The sequence below is a fragment of the Pleurodeles waltl genome, chromosome 1_1, assembly GCF_031143425.1.
Source record: "Pleurodeles waltl isolate 20211129_DDA chromosome 1_1, aPleWal1.hap1.20221129, whole genome shotgun sequence".
Lineage (NCBI taxonomy): Eukaryota > Metazoa > Chordata > Amphibia > Caudata > Salamandridae > Pleurodeles > Pleurodeles waltl.
In genome coordinates, this window is record NC_090436.1 from 388,698,639 (window position 1) to 388,713,017 (window position 14,379).

Below are 14,379 nucleotides of genomic sequence, written 5' to 3' on the forward strand. Positions count from 1 at the left end.
ATTCCTATGGAGCTCCAGTGAAATAACTCTAATGCAGTCATCACAGGACAACTGGGCCAAGTGACGCAGACACAGAAAGAAAGAAGTGAACTTTTCATAACATGGAAACGTTGTGGAGGAGGGTCATACCAATGATAGCTTAGATGACCAGTTTGGTTAAAAAGTGGCTGAAGAACCAACGCCCTGAAGCAAGTTATGTAATGTTTTAAAGAGAGATTAAGGGCCTCATTATGAGTTTGGCAGTCTGCAGACTGCCAACCTTGCGGTGGTGGTTGGACCGCCGCAATCCTGGCAGTCTCACTGCCAGTTTACGATCCTGCTGGATAGACCACAAGTAGATCGCCACCGGGATCAGGGTCCTGAAGGATTGGTGGCAGTCAAATTCGTGGTCAGCCACAGAAATGCTGAGTTCGGCACGACTTCTGAGTGCTGATCTCGACTTCACTTGCTGCCAGCCTTTTCATGGTGGGGTTCCAGCTATGAAAAGTCTGGCAGAAAGGCAGTGCTGTGGGTCCCCCTGCCAGCACCCTCGGAATGCGCACTGTCTGCTATAGCAGACAGTGCGCATTCCGAGGGTGCTTGTGTGGACAGCATTGGCTAATAGCGATTCACTGTTTCCTATGGGCTGACTAGCAGAAATGTCGTAATACAATGTTTCCGCAGGTCAGCCCGGTAGAAACATCGGAATACAACAGGGGTGAGGCTGCTTCATCGGCCATATCCAGCTTTCTATTTTACTACTGGTATGCTAATTTGGGCGGATCATTCACCCAGCAACTGCCTTTAGTATCTTTTCCCTTGGCCTAGTGAAGCCTCCGGCATATCTACCCAGCACATTATTGGCATTGTAGATCACACTCCAGGCACCAGCACCAGGAAGTCATTACTCTGCTTCCTGTAGTCACGAGGCCAGGATCTCCTTGCATACATGCATTTGGCTTACTCCTTATCCTTGTATTGTGAGGACTGTAGCTGGGATGTCAAGACCCCTGTGAGTATATTTTTGGGATTATACACTTAGGGCGATATTTATACATTTTTAGCACTTTATTTGTGTCATTTCGTGACGCAAAAGCGGCGCAAACTTACAATTGTATTTTGTAAGTTTGCATCGCATTTGCATAAAAAAATTACGCAAATGTGGTGCTAAAAAAGTATAAATATGGGCCTTGGTGACTTCACCTCGGTGTTGGTTTCCTCATTAGGTGTCCTTTCTAACTGTTGGCCCTGATGAGACCCCTTATTCTCTAGAGGGTTGAAACGTTGTCGACTTTATTTGGGTGAACCTAATAACATAACCCTCTGTTATAAATTGGGTTTTAAATATGAACGATTGATGGTTTTAGGTCACTCATGTGGAGGGTACAGAAAACCTCAAATGTGAATGTGGTGAGTGAACTTGATTGTAATATGGCTTTCTTGGGTTCCTGTTGTTGGACAACTCTTTAATTCTTTGTTAATTTTCTTGATTTTTACATGTGGATGCCTTGATGTAATTTGTACACAAATACAACAATTCTTTTTGAAATACTTAAAGACTTTGTGTTCATTTAAGTGTAATGAGATTCCCTTCAGTTATCCTAAAAACACATTGTCCAGTTGTTTATATCCTTTCATTGAGTATACGTATATTGTTGGACAAGAACCATTGTTCTGACATATATCAGTCTATTTGCATGACACCCTATTTTAGTGTGTTGATATATACCCACCTCACTCTCCAGGACTTAGATTTTGTATTTGGGAACCCCCACCTCCCCTGGTATTACACAAACTCTGGGCTCATGACTAGGCCACTCTGCCTCTTAGTTGCCACAGTCAGCCCATATGGGGACAGGAAGGGGTCTTCCAAATATACTGAACCCTGATACCCAGTGCCCCAGACCTCCCTTGGAAGCAAATGGGAAAAGTGGGTGGGCCTCTATGAAGACACCAACTGGCGTGAGGCCTGCGTGGCACCCCTCAAGCTGGCAATCTTCTCCCACTTCTGATGATTCAAATTAATTAACTCCTCACTACATTTCTAATACCTTGATGACTATATAGCAGGCCAGATGCTGATCTCAGCATGCCCACACTGCCACCAAATGTCTATCACATGTCCTGGCTATTTTCCCTTATAGTTCACTATTGGGACAGAGTCTGTGACACTGGATGCTGAGTACTAGAATATCAAGTATTCTAATTAAAGCAAAGAGTGCTTTACTGGGGTTCGTAGATGACCTGAGCAACACTGGTTGGGTGGGGGGGAGGTTGGTGGGCTTGCCCACTTTGATGTGAAAAAGAGATATAGCCCAACTATGTAACCACCAAAATCCACCTATATTAACCATGTGGCATAAGGGGGTGGATTGGAGTGGCCAACAAGATGCTCCTATATATATGCAGCAAGAGGCTGCTTACAAAAACATACTAAGATCTGGGGTAAATGGTGGGATTATGATGCATTCGATTTGGAGATGCTGACTTTATCTTGATGTATAGTACTGAAGGCTATATTTGGATTGTTGTATGTTGTTCAGGGTGTGTGCCCCCTTACCTGTTTTATACATATATTCAACTCATGGCCTGTATTTATTTGAAACCCCTAATAAAAATGATTATCAAAAGGTTGGTGCTGCAATCTTGTGTTCTCTATGTGGGCATCAAACATGATACAACTGGGCGGGAGATCTTCCAGCCAGAGTGACAGATCTCCTTGGTCTTTTGAGCTCATTAATTTACTTTCCTGCAAGGGGGAGGGGGGCTCCAAGGCTGTCATGTGGGTGGTGGGATTTTATATGAAGGTTCTGCAAAATAAAAGGTCTATGCAAGAGTTTTCTGTAGAATACCCCTAAAGTACATTCACTTAAGTCCCAAACATGGGCAAATTGCTTCAAGACCTCTTTCTCTGTACAGGTACGTCTCTGTTTGAGGGCCAACAGTCCATTGGTCCTCCATAACAAATGGTCTTTCCTATAGTTGTTGGCCATCCATTTAGTTCTTCTACATTCAAAAAACAGGTGTGTCGAAAGACCATCATAGAAAATGCCAACCTTTGCAATGGTTTCTGTAAAGACAGGCCATCACCATCAATGAAAACAGCAGCTGCCACATTGTCACATAGCACAGGTTAAACCTGTGAAGCATGACACTTACATATCTCTTTTGTTCAACTGTTTGTAAAGCCACCATTTCCTATCACTTCACATATGCCTAAACAACGCGGTCAAAAAAACGACTGTTTTGTTACCACAAATGCCTTTACCACGAATGCCTTAAGAAAGATTTTTCATTGCAAAGGCATTCCTGGTAAAGGCATGCGTGGAACGGCATGCGAGGTTCCAGCATGCGACCCCCTCTCACGATCACCTCCATCCCTAAAACAATCGTACCCCAACCCCCACCCCTAGAAACAATTCTACCCCTACCACACCCCACCCCACCCCTAAAACGTAAACTACCCCTGCACGTAAAACCACCCGACCCTGCACCCCTAAAAAATAAAAATACCCGACCCCTGCCCCTTAAACTACTGTGACCCCCTTCCCCCCTAAAACCTAAGCAACCCCGACCTGCCCCATAAAACTAAAAATACCCTGACCCTCCCACCCCCGCCGCTAGAACTACGGCGACACCCCACCCCCCTTAAACCTAAACTACCCAGCCCCCCACCCGCGTAAAAAATTAAAAAATACCCTGACCCCCCACCCCTGCCCTAAAAACGACAGTGACCCTCCCACCCCCCCTAAAACCTAAACTACCCCAACCCCACCCTCCTCTAAAAGTACCACAACCCCACCCCAAAAAATGAAAAATACCCGATCCTTACCCTGCTCCTAAAAACTACAGCGACCCCCACCCCCCAAATCCTAAACTACCCTGCCCCTAAAAATGAAAAATACCCCGACTCCCCACCCCCTAAAACCTACTCTACCTGACCCCCCACACCCACTCCTAAAAATACTGTGATACCCCACCCCCTAAAACCTAAACTACCCTGACCCCCTGCCCCTAAAACTACTGTGACCCCACAAAACCTAAACTACCCGACCATCCCAATATACCCCTAAAAACACCCCGACACCCCCACTCCACCCATAAAACTACCCCAACCCCTACTCCCCTAAAACCTAAAACTACCCATGCCCCACCCCTAAAACCTACACTACCGACCCCCACCCCGCCCCTAAAAGCTAAAAAATACCCTGACCCTCACCCCTAAAACTACTGCGACCCCCACACCCTAAAACCTAAACTACCCCGACACTCCAACCCCGCCCCTCAAAACTAAAAATACCCTGACCCCTACCCCATCCCTAAAACTACAGTGACTCCCATCCCCCAAAACCTAAACTACCCCAAACCCCACCCGCCCCTACAACTACCGTGACCCCCACTATCCCCACCCGCCCCTAAAAACCAAAAATACCCCCGCCCCTGCCCCTAAAACTACCCTTACCCCTCACACCCCTAAAACCTAAACTAACCGACCCCATCACCCCCCTAAAAGTGAAAATAAAAACGACCCCCCCACCCCACCCCACCCCTAAAACTACAGTGACTCCCCACCCCTTACAACCTAAACTACCCCGACCCCCCACCCCAACCCTAAAACTACAGCGACCTCCAACCCCCTAAAACCTAAACTACCGTGACCCTCCACCCTCCTAAATCCTGAACTACCCCGACCGCCCACCCATAAAAACTAAAAATATCCCTATCCCTCACCCCGCCCCTAAAACTAGTGACCCCCACCCCCTAAAACCTAAACTACCCCAACCCCCACCCCATCCCTAAAACTACCACGACCCCCCCTAAAACCTAAACTACCCTGTCCCACCACCCCTGCCCCTAAAACCTAAAAATACCTGACCCCCCCTACTCCCACCCCTAAAGCCTAAACTACCCCAAACCCGCCCCTAAAACTACCGCGACCCCCACCCCCTAAAACCTAAACTATTCGACCCCCCTCCCTGCCCCTAAAAACTAAAAACATCCCAGTCCCCCACCCCTACCCCTAAAAGAACTGCAACCCTCCCACCCCCCTAAAACCTAAACAACCCCGCCCCTAAAAATACCCTGACACCCCCACCCCATCCCTAAAACTACTGCAACCCCCCCTAAAACCTGAACTACCCCGACCCACCATCCATAAAAACTAAAATACCCTGACCCCTGCCCCTAAAACGGCCCTAACCCCACTGATCTGACTGCATCCTCTTCAGAAGCTCACTCCCCTTCTGGACCTTAACCTAGCATGTGCATTGTTCAGCACATGTGTGGTTAAGGCACAGAAGAATGAAGTCGTGGTTAACAAAAGCGTTGTTCCGCTTTCATTGTTCATGACTTCGTTCTTCCGGAGTCTTGGTTTGGGATGTTCCCCATGCATGAATGCTGCATTCATAAATCCTAACTTAAAAACAATATATACAAATAAAACAAATCCTTAGAGAAAGACATAAAAGAAAAACTAAACAGTGTTAACCTCTGACTTTTATTTCACAATGTTCACATTTTCCATAACTCTAAAACAGTCCTGGGACTGCAATTGTGGTAGATTTGCGTTAACTATGTTTCTCAAGTAAAACAATACTACTATACAGAAAATTACTTTCATCGAGTTTCTGTCTGTTGTCATTCCAATAGCTAATACATTTATCTTTCATTATGAATTAGCCAAAATACATTCAACTTGTATCCTCTATAAAGAGTGAGCCATAACATCATCATAAAGCACTCTTAGTTTTTCTGTTATTTAATGATACATATCATAGCACATCTTTTAAAGTCTGTGCAACAAACCCATGTAGGGATTTGCAAACTCCCAAATTTACCACAATTTGGCATTACATATGTTCAGGTGTAGTGCCTGCAAGTGGGATATATCTTTACATAACACAAGTGGTACCTGCTCTCCTGCACTAGTTAAAATGAATATGGCCTGTTCATTGGGGTGTTGAGTAGTGGACTACTGCCCAGGCTCGGGGGGTCAGTGGAGTGATTGGCAGATGCATAGGGAGTATGTCACATCACAAGTAGAGTATAGGGGTTGGGATGCAGCACTTCACAATACCAATAAACAGGAAAAACATCTTGCCACATGCAGTGCTTAATGTAAGCCGGTGGTTGCAAGTGGGGCCCATCGACATTCATTGTTGGGGACTGGCACTTGTGTTTCCTCATCAGACTGATCCAGGGCAAGAGAAAAGTAGAAAAACAGTGACAAAAAGTTAAAGCGGGTATGAAAAAGAACTTTGACCTTTGATATCACCGGCTGCTGGCTTCTGAGCACAACGTGAGACCCCAGTACTTGTTCTATTACAAATTAAACATAGGTCGAGTCGAGAACTCTATGGTGAACAGAAGTACACCCTGCCCCTGTAAATTACAGAGGCCATGGCAGAGCACTTTACAGTTAACTGGCAGTTAGGGGTGTCTCTTTCCCAGAAAAAAACATACCAGCCATTTGTTCATGTTTTAAGATTCTGCAACGCCTATGATACTTAAATAGAACTTTCTATGAAACATTTATTGTAATAATTTTTCCATGGCCTTTCTGACTTTGTGTACTTTGTTTTAGTTAGGATCATTAAGGCAGCCCTAGAATACATTTTAAAGTGTTTCTTCTTATATATACTGTTCAAAAGTATGTATTGGGAATGGAAAAAATACAGGGGGTCATTACGACCTTGGCGGGTGGCTACTGCCGCCCGCCAATGCGGCCGCACTCACGCGGCCCCCATTATGACATTCCCGCTAGGCTGGCGGGCGCAAACCAAGTTTGCGCCCGCCGGCCCAGCGGGAATGAGGCCGCAACATAGGAGCCGGCTCCTAATGGAGCCGGCGGTGTTGCGGCTGTGCGACGGGTGCAGTTGCACCCGTCGCGCTTTTCACTGTCTGCTATGCAGACAGTGAAAAGCTGGCCGGGGCCCTGTTAGGGGGCCCCTGCACTGCCCATGCCAGTGGCATGGGCAGTGCAGGGTCCCCCAGGGGCCCCAGAACACCCCTTACCGCCAGCCTCTTCCTGGCGGTGCAAACCGCCAGAAACAGGCTGGCGGTAGGGGGGTCATAATCCCCAGGGCAGCGCTGCTTGCAGCGCTGCCCTGGCGGATTATCACCGCCGGGGCTAAAACGGCGGTAAACCGCCGGCCCCGGCGGTGCGACCGCGGCAAGGGCCTCCGTACTGCCAGCCTGTTGGCGGTACGGACGCCACATTACCCCTGGCGGTCTCTGACCGCCAGGGTCGTAATGACCACCACAGTCTTTAAATGGGTTTCCTAATTTATGTACCATAGCTACGTTTACGGAGATCATTAGAAGAACTGGATAAGTGCAAGGATGAACACACAGGAGTTGTTTGGCAAATATTTACAGGGATTGCATATCGGACACATTTCACACAAGGGACAAGAGGATGTTCGTCCACCTTGCGGTACAAGTGAAAAAGAATCATAATCACTGATAAGACTTAGGGCCATATGTATGAAGACATTTTCCCATAGACACAGAACGGGTAAAACCCTTTGATACATCTGGCCCTTAGAGCTGTGGTTTGAAAGAAATAATATTTGAAGGATGAAAATAACATCTCCCTGTTAGATTTAACTATGATAGTGCAGGCATTGTTTGTCTATTCCACACCTGATGTATTTGAAAATGTAAATTTCAAATTAAATAAGCGTTCTTCAAAACCAATAATGTTGGCATCTGTTTAGATCGATAGGTCGGCAAAATCGCTCCTTAGCAAACAGGTACAGTATGGCCGGTATGTCTGCACTGACAGCTTGTCGTTTCCAGGTCACCTGTGTCCTCTTCCCCAACAGCAATCCAATCTGGAGGTTGCGGCGCTCGAGCTTAAAGTTTCCAAACATATGACATAAGAGGAAAGTAGCTCTGTTAACTTTCTCAAGATCGGTTAAAACTTTAAATGAATCTGCTGCTCTAGCCTGTAGGAAAATCTTAATAAGGCTGAGCAGAAGCAGATGTTTCTGAACCTTATTCAGGTTTTCTCTTCAAATATTTATTCAGTAATTACATGTGGGCAGAGTACGGACTAAACAAAATAATTTAGTATAAATAGGGAAATGATTAGGACGGTTCCCCAGTTTCTTTCCCATTTAACATTTATTTGATAGATTTTGTAGTTCCGGCTGAATGGTAAATAGTATCTATCATGTTTAAACACTGCATCTCTTGATAAGATCCTGTTAGATATACAAAGTTACCACAGAGTGTCACAAATCAAAAAAGGCGCCAGGCATGCAGAGGCTGAAAGTGCCAAAGAATGAGGCTAGGGAAGCTGAGACCGGCGGAAACACTAGACTGCTAATTTCCAGGAAATGCAACCATACTCACTTCCTGGGTTGGGGTCACATCCAGATCAAGAAAGGTGGAGGCCTATCTAGAATCGCTGGGATCTTAACTCTCTGCCTGCCAAGCAGCGTAGTTTCTTTGGCCTTTCTGATTAGTTTGCGCCCATTTTGCATCCCTCATCCTTTGTTGTTTTCTCCCTCTCAGATCCCTTGGTCCTCCATTGCCCCACTCCTTATCATTGAGCTGTTGGCTGTTTGTCTTTTGTACTCCTTTTCTTGTCATACCTGCGTGTGTTCAGTGGCCTCCTGGGGCCTTCCCTGGATTCCTGGTTGGCTCAAGGCTCATCACAGTATCATTCACTGCTGGAACCGGTAAGCCTTGTCTTATTTATTACGTGTATTTCACAGACAGCCGATATTTGTAGTGTCCTACTGCCCTGTGTCTTACAGCTGTTTAGATCTATCTAAGATTAATGCCATCAAGGCAGAGTAATGCTGTTCCTAGAAACACATTAAGGGGGTCATTACAACATTGGCGGTAAAAGGTGCTTACCGCCGTGCAGAAGACCGCTAATACACCGCCGCGGAATTCCGCCACAGTTATTATGACACACATCTCGGAATCCGCCGAAATTCAGACACCCACACAAGTCCGCCACACCAAAGGTCAGCGTTAAACTGGCGAAAACAAAACCTCCACCTCCACGCCAACAGAAACACGCCCATGCTATTACGACCCACGAATCCACGCGGCGGTCTTTCAACCACGGTATTCCATTGGCGGTACACACCGCCGCGCTCAAAATACACACACATCTCCAAAACACCGCCACATTGGACAATTAAAAAAACACACACCTGATACACATACAAACAACACTCCCACAAACCCAACGCAATATAAAACACACACCCACATCACCCACAAACCCCTACGACCAAAATTTAGTCACGAAAGCCAGAGAGACAGCACAGATTAGACAATCCCACCACACAGAGGCACACAACACCATCACCCACACAACATCCACGCACAAAAAACCACACACCACTACACATCACCACACTCATCAACACATACACCACCCCACACATCACCCACACCACCCCATGTCACGCCAAAGACACCCCCGCTTTTCTGAGGAGGAGCTCTGGGTTATGGTGGAGGAAATCCTATGGGTAGAGCCACAGCTATTTGGCTCACAGGTGCAGCACACATCCATAGCCAGGAAGATGGAGCTATGGCGCAGAATAGTCGACAGGGTCAACGCTGTGGGACAGCACCCAAGAAATAGGGAGGACATCAGGAAGAGGTGGAACGACCTACTGGGGAAGGTGCGTTTAGCGGTCTCCAGGCACAACATCGCGGTTCAGCGGACTGGCGGCGGACCCCCACTTCCTCCCCCACAACTAACAACATGGGAGGAGCAAGTCTTGACCATCATGCATCCAGAGGGCCTCTGAGGAGTCGGTGGAGGAATGGACACTGGTAAGTCAAATCATAACTTTCATATCCCCCACCCTACCTGCATGCTATCACACACCCCCACCCCCACCCCCTCCCCTATCACTCCAACTCCTCACTAATGTACTCATAACACAAACCACACATCCCAACATCAAGCCCTGCATGACACAACAAAGCATGGACACCCATCACTAAAGCATGCACATACCCACAACACCCCCCCAACCATCATCACCCAACCCCCACACAGGAATGCTTGCACTGGGGTACACGCTCACCCACCAATTGCACACCATGACACACACACATGCAATAATCATGCCCTTATGCCCTGCAGGATCACGAAGGACCGTCACCACCCCGGAGGGTCCAGACAACTCCACTCCACCAACAGAAGAGGCCCACAGTGACGATAGCAACTCTGCCCTACTGGATCCTGATGACCAGCCCGGACCATCGTGGGCCTCGGGACAGTCGGTTCCCCTTGCCCGGGCAGAGTCCAACACTGACCTTCCACCCTCTGGTAACACCAGCACAGCACCCACCCAGCGGGCCCAAACCTCCGTACCCAGGACAGGTCAATCAGCGGTGTGTCCACCACTACAGGTAACCCAGGAGAACCCACCACCCCAACAACAACAGGGATCTGGGGGCAGTGGTAGTGGGCACACGGTCCAGGGGACGGAGGCACAGGAACACAGGGGAACTGGGAGGGCTGCTGTGCGACAGGGGGCGGACAGGCCAAGGGAACCCACTCTCCACGAGGCCTTCTCCTCCATCATGGGAGCATACCACCACTCCCAGGAGACGATGGCGACGGTCTTGGTCAAGTTTCAGGCGACCCAGCGCCTGCAGGAGGACCAGTATTTGGGGTTCAGGGAGGAGCTCAGGACCATCAGCTCCGCCTTGGGCACCATCGTAGGGGTGCTGAAGGACATACAGCAGACCTTGAGGGCCACCGTCGCACTCCAAGGGGCCCCTGACACTAGCATGGACGATGACCTGCCCACCACCTCCGCCGGCGCTAGTGGACAGGACGCCCCACCACAGGACCATCACACCAGCACCCCACCCCCTGCAGACGGAGAACCACCACGCAAGCGGGCCCTGAGATCCAGGAACAGGACAGAGCAAGATGGCAAGACCCCCGCCAGGAAATGAGACCACCCTGATTGTCCTCCCACTGTCCTACTTTGTTACCCTGTCCATACTTAAACTGCCCCAGCTCCACTTCCTATGCCCATATGGGCAGTGCACCTGTGAGACTAATAGACTGGACTCTGCCATGGACATTCCTCCACCATCACCCCTCACCATTTTACCACCCCCCTCCATTTTTGAGCACTTCAATAAACACCCTTGAACCACAAAACAATGTTGAGTCAGTCCATGATTTGGTAATATGTATTATCTTTGACAGTGTCAAAATGCGTTTCTACTTGTAAAGACAAGATACCTATGTCACACATCACAAGTCCTTGAAGGATGCATGCAGATTACACACGTTGGTAACCACACCTATGAAACCGTGATGGAAAGGAACAACTCAGTTACCAAATAATGCTATGAAATTACACACAGGATAGAGGAAGACGTGTGACAGTGAATGTAATGGTAAAAAAGAAAATGTTCTCACCTGTGTGTCACTGGAAATATTGCTGTATGACTGACTCCCTGTTGTCGTTGTCTTCTTCCTCAGCTTCCTCCTCATCACTGTCCACAGGCTCTACAGGCTCCACAGCTGCCACAACACCGTCATCTGGACCATCCTCCTGCAGAAAAGGCACCTGGCGTCGCAATGCAAGATTGTAAAGCATCGAGCAGGCGATGATGATCTGGCACACCTTCTTTGGTGAGTAGAATAGGGAACCACCTGTCATATGGAGGCACCTGAACCTGGCCTTCAGGAGGCAGAAGGTGCGTTCGATCACCCTCCTATTCCGCCCATGGGCCTCATTGTAGCGTTCCTCTGCCCTGGTCCTGGGATTCCTCACTGGGGTCAGTAGCCATGACAGGTTGGGGTAACCAGAGTCCCCTAATAGCCACACACGGTGCCTCTGGAGTTGACCCATCATATCAGGGATGCTGCTATTCCGCAGGATGTAGGCGTCATGCACTGAGCCAGGGAACATAGCATTAACCTGGGAGATGTACTGGTCTGCCAAACATACCATCTGTACATTCATAGAATGATAACTCTTCCTGTTCCTGTACACCTGTTCACTCCTGTGGGGGGGGGACCAGAGCTACATGGGTGCCATCAATCGCACCTATGATGTTGGGGATATGTCCAAGGGCATAGAAGTCACCTTTCACTGTAGCCAAATCTTCCACCTCAAGGAAAATGATGTATCTCCTTACGTGTTTCAGCAGGGCAGACAATACTCTGGACAGGACGTTGGAAAACATAGGCTGGGACATCCCTGATGCCATGGCCACTGTTGTCTGAAAAGAGCCACTTGCAAGGAAATGGAGCACTGACAGCACCTGCACGTCAGGGGGGATTCCAGTGGGATGGCGGATTGGTGACATCAGGTCTGGCTCCAACTGGGTACATAGTTCCTGGATTGTGGCACGGTCAAACCGGTAGGTGACGATTAAATGTTGCTCCTCCATTGTCAACAAGTCCACCAGCAGTCGGTACACTGGAGGATTCCGCCATCTTCTCAAATGTCCCAGCTGACGGCGCCTAGGAAGGACAACAGCGACCACAAAGTCAATTTTAATCAAGGTATGTATCCACAGTGACACAGAAGAGACACCAAACACAAAACCCTTCCTGTATGTGTGTTGAGTGTAGGCCTAGTAAATGAAGCCATGTGGGCCCCTGACATGGCGGCTGCCTGACCTCTACACTGGGACAATGGGATTGTGGGGTAACTGCGTTGCCGTTGCACACTGTCGCAGTAGGCGGTCGTAGACCACGGCGCAATGCTGCATTGGTTAACATCGGACCCTATGGGTCCCAGGAGCCAATGAACAAGTGCGCCGGCAGTGATGATACGCACCGCCGCGGATGTCACCGCCATTTTCTATCTGTTCAATCACTAGATACCTGATCTTCGAAAGGAGAGGACCTACACTGCAAGTGCTGCTGTGACCTCGGTCTGGAAGCGACAATGGCTGCTGCGTCTGGGGAAAGGGCCCCTGCCTTAACTGCTCAGGAGTTGGAGAAACTAGTAGAAGGGGTCCTCCCCCAGTACACGCTACTCTACGGTCCTCCAGACCAACAGGTAAGTACACAGGGAGCACGCTGTATGGGCTAGGCCTGGGTGGAGAGGGCTGGTTGTAAGAGGGAAGGGGGCAGAGTTCAAGGAACATGAATGCATGTGCCACATGGCAAGGGTAGGGAGGGGGGACACTTACATCGACGGTGCAGTTGGTAATGACTTCTCTTCTTCCCTTGTGCATGTCATGTAGGTCAGCGCCCACCAGAAGAGGGACATTTGGCGTGCCATCACCAAGGAAGTCCGGACCCTGGGGGCCCACCAGAGACGGGGCACCCACTGCCGGAAAAGATGGGAGGACATTCGCCGCAGCAGCAAGAAGACGGCGGAGGCTCAGCTGGGGTTGGCCTCCCAACGTGGGAGGGGTGCCCGTCGCACCATGACCCCCCTGATGTTCCGGATCCTGGTGGTGGCCTACCCTGAGTTGGATGGGCACTTGAGGGCATCACAGCAGACACAAGGCGGTGAGTACAACCTCATTCTGCGGACTTTGCGTGCAGTGGAGGGGTCTGGGTGGGGGAGGAGGCCTGTGGGTGTACGTAGACTAGGCCCCTCAGTAATGCAGCCCATGTGGCACTCTACCCCGCCGCAGTAGAGTGCCAAGTACAGGTATAGATGCCCCTCTGGCATCCATGTGTGCAGATGTCCACCATAGCCATGTAGTCCAGATCCCAGGAAATTCATCTGCAGAGGCCAGGAGCACGGCATAGTGCAGGGGGCCGCTGTGTCTGTATTGTCCGCCAACGGTAGCGGTATGCCATGCACTCAACCTGTCTTTCTTCTGTTTCCCCCCCCCTTTTTCTGCTCTCCCTGTTCTTTTGTGAATCAGCATCATCAGGCGGAGGTACAGTGGCACCGGAGCACGAGGGAGCTGCATCCCACATGGCCATGTAGAGCCACACCACGGACTCAGAATGCACCAGTGGGACGGTGGGTGAGGGGAGCTTCACGTCGGCCACCGGATCACCAACCAGTGACACAGACTCGTCCGCCGATGGGAGCTCCCTTGTGGTGGCGGCACCATCTGTGCGCCCCACTTCTACAGGTACAGCCGCCACCTCTACTACCAGCACCACCCTTCCAGCAGCCCCTCAGCGTTCACCCCGTGCCCGCTCACCCAGGAGGGTGGGCATCACCTTCGCCCCAGGCACCTCAGGCCCTGCCCCAGTCACCCCTGCTGCCCTCAGTGAGGAGGCCATTGACCTCCTCAGGTCACTCACTGTTGGGCAGTCTACCATTGTGAATGCCATCCAGGCTGTAGAAAGAGAGTTGTAACTCGGTAATGCATTCCTGGAGGGCATTCATTCTGGTCAGGCTGCCCTTCAGCGAACCCTGCAATCTCTGGCCTCAGCACTGATGGCAGCCATTGTCCCTGTCTCTAGCCTCCCCC